Source organism: Callithrix jacchus, chromosome 9 (genome assembly GCF_049354715.1).
Source record: "Callithrix jacchus isolate 240 chromosome 9, calJac240_pri, whole genome shotgun sequence".
NCBI classification, from domain to species: Eukaryota; Metazoa; Chordata; class Mammalia; order Primates; family Cebidae; genus Callithrix; species Callithrix jacchus.
In genome coordinates, this window is record NC_133510.1 from 78,241,131 (window position 1) to 78,248,457 (window position 7,327).

A 7,327-nucleotide genomic window follows, 5' to 3' on the forward strand; every position below is an offset into this window, starting at 1 on the left:
CTGCATCCGTCCCCCCATCATCCACATCCATCCCCCTGTCATCTACATTAGGTATTTCTCCTAATGTTATCCCTCCCCAATCCCCCAACCCACTACTAGCCCTCCCCTAGTCCTGCCACCCCTGACAGGCTCCAGTGTGTGATGTTCCCCTCCCTGTGTCCATGTGTTCTCATTGTTCAATATCCACTTATGAGTGAGAACATGCGGTGTTTGGTTTTCTGTTCCTGTGTCAGTTTGCTGAGAATGATGGTTTCCAGCTTCATCCATGTCCCTGTAAAGGACATGAACTCATCCTCTTTTATTTCAGAAGGGCATGCTCCACAGTGATAACTTTAGAATATATTAAAGAATTGACTGTTGCTATTAATAAAATGCGTCAATGCCTTTTTTATTTGGTAGGTTAAGAACCATTTGATAAGTTATCTTATCCAATATAGACAGTACAAAGAATAGAAGAAAGGAATACAAAAATTTCTTTATAATTCGTTTTATAAATAATCTCATAAAGAATGAGTATTTATTAATTATATACCATTTATTTTATATATATATATATATGTATATATATTTTTTGAGACAGCACCTTGCTCTTTTGTTCAGGCTGGAGTACAGTGGTGTGATTTCAGCTCACTGGATCCTCTGCCTCCAGGGTTCAAGTGATTTTCCTGCCTCAGCCTCCCAAGTAGCTGCAATTACAGGTGTGTGCCACCACACCCAAATAATTTTTGTATTTTTAGTAGAGATGGAGTTTCACCATGTTGGCCAGGCTGTTCTTAAATTCCTGACCTCAAGTGACCCCCCCACACCTTGGCCTCCCAAAGTGCTGGGATTACAGGCATGAGCCACCATGCCCAGCCATATCTATTTAATAAAATATTATTTATTATAAATAATAAATATGCCTTATAGTTCTTAATAATCTTATAAATAATCATACAGTAATCTGTTCATCTTACAAATAATCATTACCTACCCACCAAAGATCTCTGATAAGTGATATTTAAAGACTTATGTAGACAGAAAAACAAAAAATAGTAGACTAACTCTAAAGACTATAAAGTAACTTGTGTCTTCATCCCATTAGAACCACCCCCTATCCAGTAAAAAACATTTAGTAGGATTTATGGTCAATTTGCAAGAAGGCAGCAAAGACTCTGCCTTGTAGAAGGCCAGCAACACCAAGAAGTTCTCTCTATTGTTTTCTGCCATTGGATCTGGCCTCTGAAGTGTTATGCTAAAGTAAGCATGGGATTTTGTCAAGGAAAAATCTCATGGGACTCATTTCTTTGACTTGGAAAGCCTTATATTACATCTGCCTTTTAGTGGCTGGGTTATGGAGCAGTGCCATGGCAACCAACATACAACTGCAGCTTCAACTTCGCTGGCAGCAGTGAGCAGTCATGGAACAAAAGGACATCCCCCTAACAACTGCCAGAGTCCAAATGTCGTGTTATGAGGGCCGCATAATAATGGCAAAACAAAAAGGAAGAAAAAAATGGGGACAACATTGAAAAAAAAAAAAAAAACCTAACCAGAACAAGGAGAAGAGAAAGAGAAGGCAAAATCAAAAGGTATTTCCCTTTTGAAACCTATGAGACTGTGAATATAGCATTGCCATTACTAGCAAAGGAAAGTCAGAAAGATAAATGTTTGGGGCTCAGAGATATGTGAGGTTTGCAGTTTATTAAATTTGAAGGGCCAATCCAGTTGGAGGTGTCAAGTTGGCTTGCGGGAGAATAGGAAAAAAAAACTCAAGGGAGGATTTGGGAATTGGCACAAAGATGTCACCAAAGCTGAAGTATTCTTCATGGGAGAAAGTATAGAGATTAAGCTTCTGATGACAGTTAAGGATAAAAGTTTCAAAAATATTTCTATTTAGCAGATGGGGAAGGAAAAAGAGTCATCTAAAAAGACAAAATTCTGGCAGCTGGTATATCCTTCACTTGCACGTGAGCTGTGAGCCTTCCATGTTTTGCCCACTCTAGTTCTACCCTGTCTGCCGCCATCACCATGGCCCAAGCTGGCATTGCACGACTGGACCGGCTGTCATGGGCCAGAACTTAATTTTGAGCATGAATGACCATGATTTCATGGCCTGTGCTTTTAATAGTCCAGTCTCCAAGTTGATGATTCCTTGGGCAATGAGGCAAAGGGAACCAAAGATGTTGGTGTTCAGTCCTTGAAGGAGATGGTCTCCAAGCTGAAAAGGCCTTGGGTGGATCATCTTTTTTATGAAGGTTGGTCAAGCTGTTGATGAGCTCATAAACAAACTAATTCCATTGTTGCACACTGGTGACATCATCATTGATGGAGGAAATTCTGAATATAGGGATGCCACAAAACAATGTAGAGACCACAAGGCCAAGGGAATTTTATCTGTAGAGAACAAAGTTAGTGGTGGAGGGAAAGGATCCCCAGGATGGCCTATAACTCATGCCAGGAGGGAACAAAGAAGCTGGCTTCATATGAAGACAGTCTTCCAAGGCATCACTGCAAAAGAAAGATCTGAAGAACTTCGCTCTGACTGGATGGGAGAGGAGGAAGCAGGACACTTTGTAAAGATGGTGTACAATGGGATAGAGTGTGGGGATATGCAGCTGATCTCTGGAGCTTACCACTTGATGTTTACCATGTGTTAGGCATGGAGCAAAACAAGATGGCACAGGATTTTGAGGACTGGGATAAGACAGAGCTCAACTCATTCTTGATTGAAATCAAAACAAGATGGCATGGGCCTTTGAGGAATGGAATAAGACAGAGCTCAATTCATTCTTGATTGAAATCATATTCTAAGCCAATATTCTAAGATACTGATGGTAAATGCCTGCTGTCAAAGATCAGGGACAGCACAGGACCAAAGGGCACCAGGAAGTGGACCACCGTCTCCACCCTGGAAGATGGCATTCCTGTCACCCTCATTGGAAAAGCTGTCATTGCTCAGTGCTTATCATCTCTGAAGGATAAAAGAATTCGAGCTAGCAAAAAGCTGAAAGGTCCCCAAAAGTTCTAGTTTTATGGTGATAAGATATCATTCCTGGAAGACATTCAGAATGACCTCTATGCTTCAAGACCATTTATTATGGTCAAGGCTTTAGGCTGCCAAGGTAGGTAGCCACTGAATTTGGCTGGACCCTCAATTATGGTGGTATTGCCCTGATGTGGAGGAGAGAGGCTGCATCATCAGAAGTGTATTTCTAGGAAAGATAAAGGATGCATTTCATCAACACCCAGAAGTTGAGAACCATCTATTAGACACCCTTTTTAAGTTGGCTGCTGAAAACTGCCAAGACTGCTGGTGGCAGGTGGTCAGCACTGGAGTCCAAGCCAGCATTCCTATGCCCTGTTTCACCACTGCTTTCTCCTATTGTGATGGATACAGACACGAGATGCTCCCAGCCAACCTCATCCAGACTCAGTGGGATTACTTTAGGGCTCACACCTATGAATGCTTAGAAAAACTGGGATAGTTTACCCACACCAATTGGACACGCCATGGTGGCAGTGTGTCACGCTCTTCACATAATGCCTAATCATGCTGCTTCTGTTACCCTTCACAATTCTATAGACCAGGACGTTTCATGTATCATCCAACCACAAAACACCATTTAATGGTCCTTTGTTCTATTTTCTGCTCAGATCTTTTAAAATAAAGGGATTTAAGAGACTCCCAGAAAAGTCACATAGAGTTTATTTATAAAGTAGCTCTGTGAGAACCATCATGCCCTCTGCCCTTGTCTCTTGGGACTGAGCAGGAGCTGATAATGTGTGCCAGAGTGAGAACCAACCCCTTGAAGCAGTCATTCCCAAGTGCTCCCTGTGGACTAGTGAGGCCTCTTTCTCATAAATAGGAAGACCATTGTTACAATTTGACCAAGCTAGAATCTTTCCATCATGCAGCTAAATTCCCTTTTTCCTTTGCTCAATACATTTGAGCAAATGTACAGTTACATTTTATTTAAAAAATTCTGAAAGGGTGTCAAGAACGTTTCATGCCAGAGATACATATTTCAAGGAAAGATCTAGTCAGCTGTGTCACGAATGTATTTAAAAACCAAGGGGAAACTGAAGGCAGATGACATTATGGTGAACATACTGGAAAGGAATTAAAGCAGCTTGTGATAAGTTGAAGGCAAATTCGAAGGGAGATCACTTGGTGACAGTCCTCTAGGGATCATGCCAGTGACACCTTATATTTCATCTCCAGCTCAGCCCGAACAGATGGCACAAATAAGAATCTTTTCATATGAGGATTTCATCTGGGTTTATAACCTAGTCAGTTCTATTTCTTTATTTGCCTCCAGAAGGGCTAGAAGCAAACCCCATCTGCATTCCCAGGGGAGGCAGGATAAGGCTCATTAACAAGATGCTTGAGATGGCCCTGCTTGCAGTTTTACAAAGAAACGTTATGAATTAGCAGTGTAATACGTTACATGGTACAATTTCTCACCACCACAGACCCCGGATTTAGTGCTCTATGGTATAGCTATCTTTTAAATATCATTGCTGTCAGAGTTGTCAGATTTCAGCATCTTAAAATAAGATATTAAGAGTAAAGTGGATAAAATGATTTTTGCATCAAATATTAAAAGATGGTTTCCTGTAAGAAATATAAATATGGCATTATTTTAATTTTCAAATTTAGCAAATCTGAAACCAAACCTTCCCACAGTAATAAATCTCTCTATATTATGCAAAAGCGCTCTCTAATCTATCCCAGACATTTTAAATAAAGTGTAAAATGAATACATTTAATTTCTGTAAAATAGTTCATGTTTCCTTCTTGATGTATGGCACTCATCTAGATTTTATGTATATATTCTGAATTTCACTATGGCTATTTCAGACACTTTATCATATTTTGTTACACTGTATGATGCATTAGAAATTGATGAAGAAAAAAAGCTACAATTTGATTAATTACAGGCCAGAGGTTTTAATTATGCCTTTCAGTTCATCAAAGTAATTTCCTCTGTTGTAACAGAAGTAAGCCTTTTACAGACTTCTTTTTTTTGAGATGGAGTCTCGCTCTATCACCCAGCTGGAGTGCAATGGTGTGATCTCAGCTTTACAAAAACAAAAAGGCTTTATAATCCTAGGCTTACATTTACACCATTGTTTACTAATTAAGTTTAGAAATGCTTAATGCAAATAGTGGCCACAGTTTATTTTATTATTTTATTTTTTTGAGACAGGTCTCATTCTGTCTTCCAGGCTGGAGTGCACTGGCACAATCTCTGTTCACTACAACCTCCGCCTCCCAGGTTCAAGCGATTGTGCCTGCCTCCGCCTCCCTAGTAGCTGGGACTACAGGTGCCCGCCACCATGCTGGGCTAATTTTTGTATTTTTAGTAGAGACGAATTTTCACCATGTTGGCCACGCCGGTCTTGAACTCCTTACCCAGGTGATCCGCCTGCCCTGACCTACCAAAGGGCTAGAATTACAGGCATGAGCCACCAGGCCTGGTCCTTTTAAAGACATAATTTTTATGCATAGGCAATAATCCTACATTTTATAAAGTTATGTCTAACTATAACTAACAGAACATTACATTGAACTAACCCCAGTATTCTTATAATGACTAAAGGTCAGTAACCAAGGCAAGCCCAGGAAAGTGGCTGGGCTCCAAGAATAATCTAGAATGATTCAGGTTTTGTCCATGCTGCATTCTGCCCTTCCATTTTCCATTTCATTATTTGTTTGTTTTTCTCTCTGAGGACTAACTTTCTCTGCTCCCAGTCAACATACAAAACATGGCGAACAGTAGCTCCCTGATTCTCTGTGTTAGAATTCAGTCATTCAGGAAGAAACTAAACGTTGTCTTTCTGTTTCCGTTTTTAAATTCCTAGGCAAAAAACTGGCCATTTTCATCAGTTGTCCATTCTTAGATGAGTCAAGGAGTGAGTACTCAGAGGAGAATACGGTTTGAGTCAACCTGCCAATAGGAGACAGGCGCCATGGAGACATGTAGGGCACGATGCTGCCCTGGATCTGCAGCCATTGTGATGAGGACGTGGTGTGAACCTACACACCAACATACCAGAGACTATCCTGCAGAGTGATAACTTAATTCAGTTTCTTTAATTAAAACAAATCAATGTTTAAAAATCGATTTGCTCAGAAGAAAACTACAACCCTAACTATTAATTGGGTGTGTTTAAACAATTTTGTTTTTAAAATCTTTGTTATTTTGGTGATGCATAAACACACAGTGGTTATTTTTATTTGCCTATTGGGAATTCTGATGAAAAATTAGGTGAGCAAAGGGACATATTTTTTAAACAATAAGACAGCTGGCTTTATTCAGTCAGAGTGATAAGGAGGGAAGCTGAAGGCTTAGAATTCTTGGTTGTTGTAGGACACTGAAGTTGCTGACTTTACCCTTTCATGTTTGTTTTCCTGCCCTGCAGAAACAAGAAAGTGAAACCCTCTTTATATCCCTGAATCCCTGGGGTCTCCAGGTGGTCCTGTTACTTGGTTCTGGTGAATGGGATATAAGTGAAAGACTATTGGTGCTTCCCCTCTGTTCGTTTTCCTGACTGAAATCCTGGAGGGATACCTCAGGTGCATCAGCCACCCCTAAGGATGGCAAAGAAGGAAGGAAAAGAAGAGAAAATGAGAAAGTATGGACTGTCTGTGCTTGGAGTCCTCTTATACGAGCCACACATACTCCTTAATTCATATAAGCTACTCTGTGGGGTTTTTGTGAAACACATAGCTGAGCACAACACACTGGATATAGCTATCCCAGCATCAGGAAAGTGGCAAATATTGCTGAACGCTGGTGCCTTAAGGTAGCCAGTTTCTACTGCAAATCTTTCTGCCCTTGTGATGGTTAATTTTAGGTTTCAACTTGATTGGGGTATAAGATGCCCAGATATTTGGTCCAACATTATTCTGGGTGTGTCTGTAAAAGTGTTTCTGGATGAGATTAACATTTGAATCAACAGACTGAATAAAGCAGATTGCTTTCTCTAATGTGGGTGGGCCTCATCCAATCAGTTAAAGACCTGAGTAGAACAAAAAGACTGAATAAAAAGGAACATCTCCTGCCTGACTGCATGAGCTGAGACATTGGTCTTTTCCTGGTTTTGAACCTGAAATGAAAAATAGACCCCTGAGTCTCAATACTGCCTGCTTTAAGACTGGAACTTACACTACTGGCTCTCTTGATTCTCAGACCTTTGGACTCAGGCTGGAACTACACTATCAACTCTCCTGGGTCCCCAGCTTACAGGGTATTGTGTGCTGTGGGCTGAGATGGAAGACTTCTCAGCTTCCATAATCACGTCAGCCAAATCCTCATAGTAAATGTCTCTCTAATTTTTT

General features: G+C 40.5%; 1 pseudogene; it reads left to right on the forward strand.

Annotated features, from left to right (window-relative positions):
- Positions 1-2,010: 2,010 nt before the first annotated feature.
- On the forward strand, positions 2,011-4,236 carry LOC100387277 (6-phosphogluconate dehydrogenase, decarboxylating pseudogene; annotated as a pseudogene).
- The last annotated feature ends 3,091 nt before the right edge of the window (positions 4,237-7,327 follow it).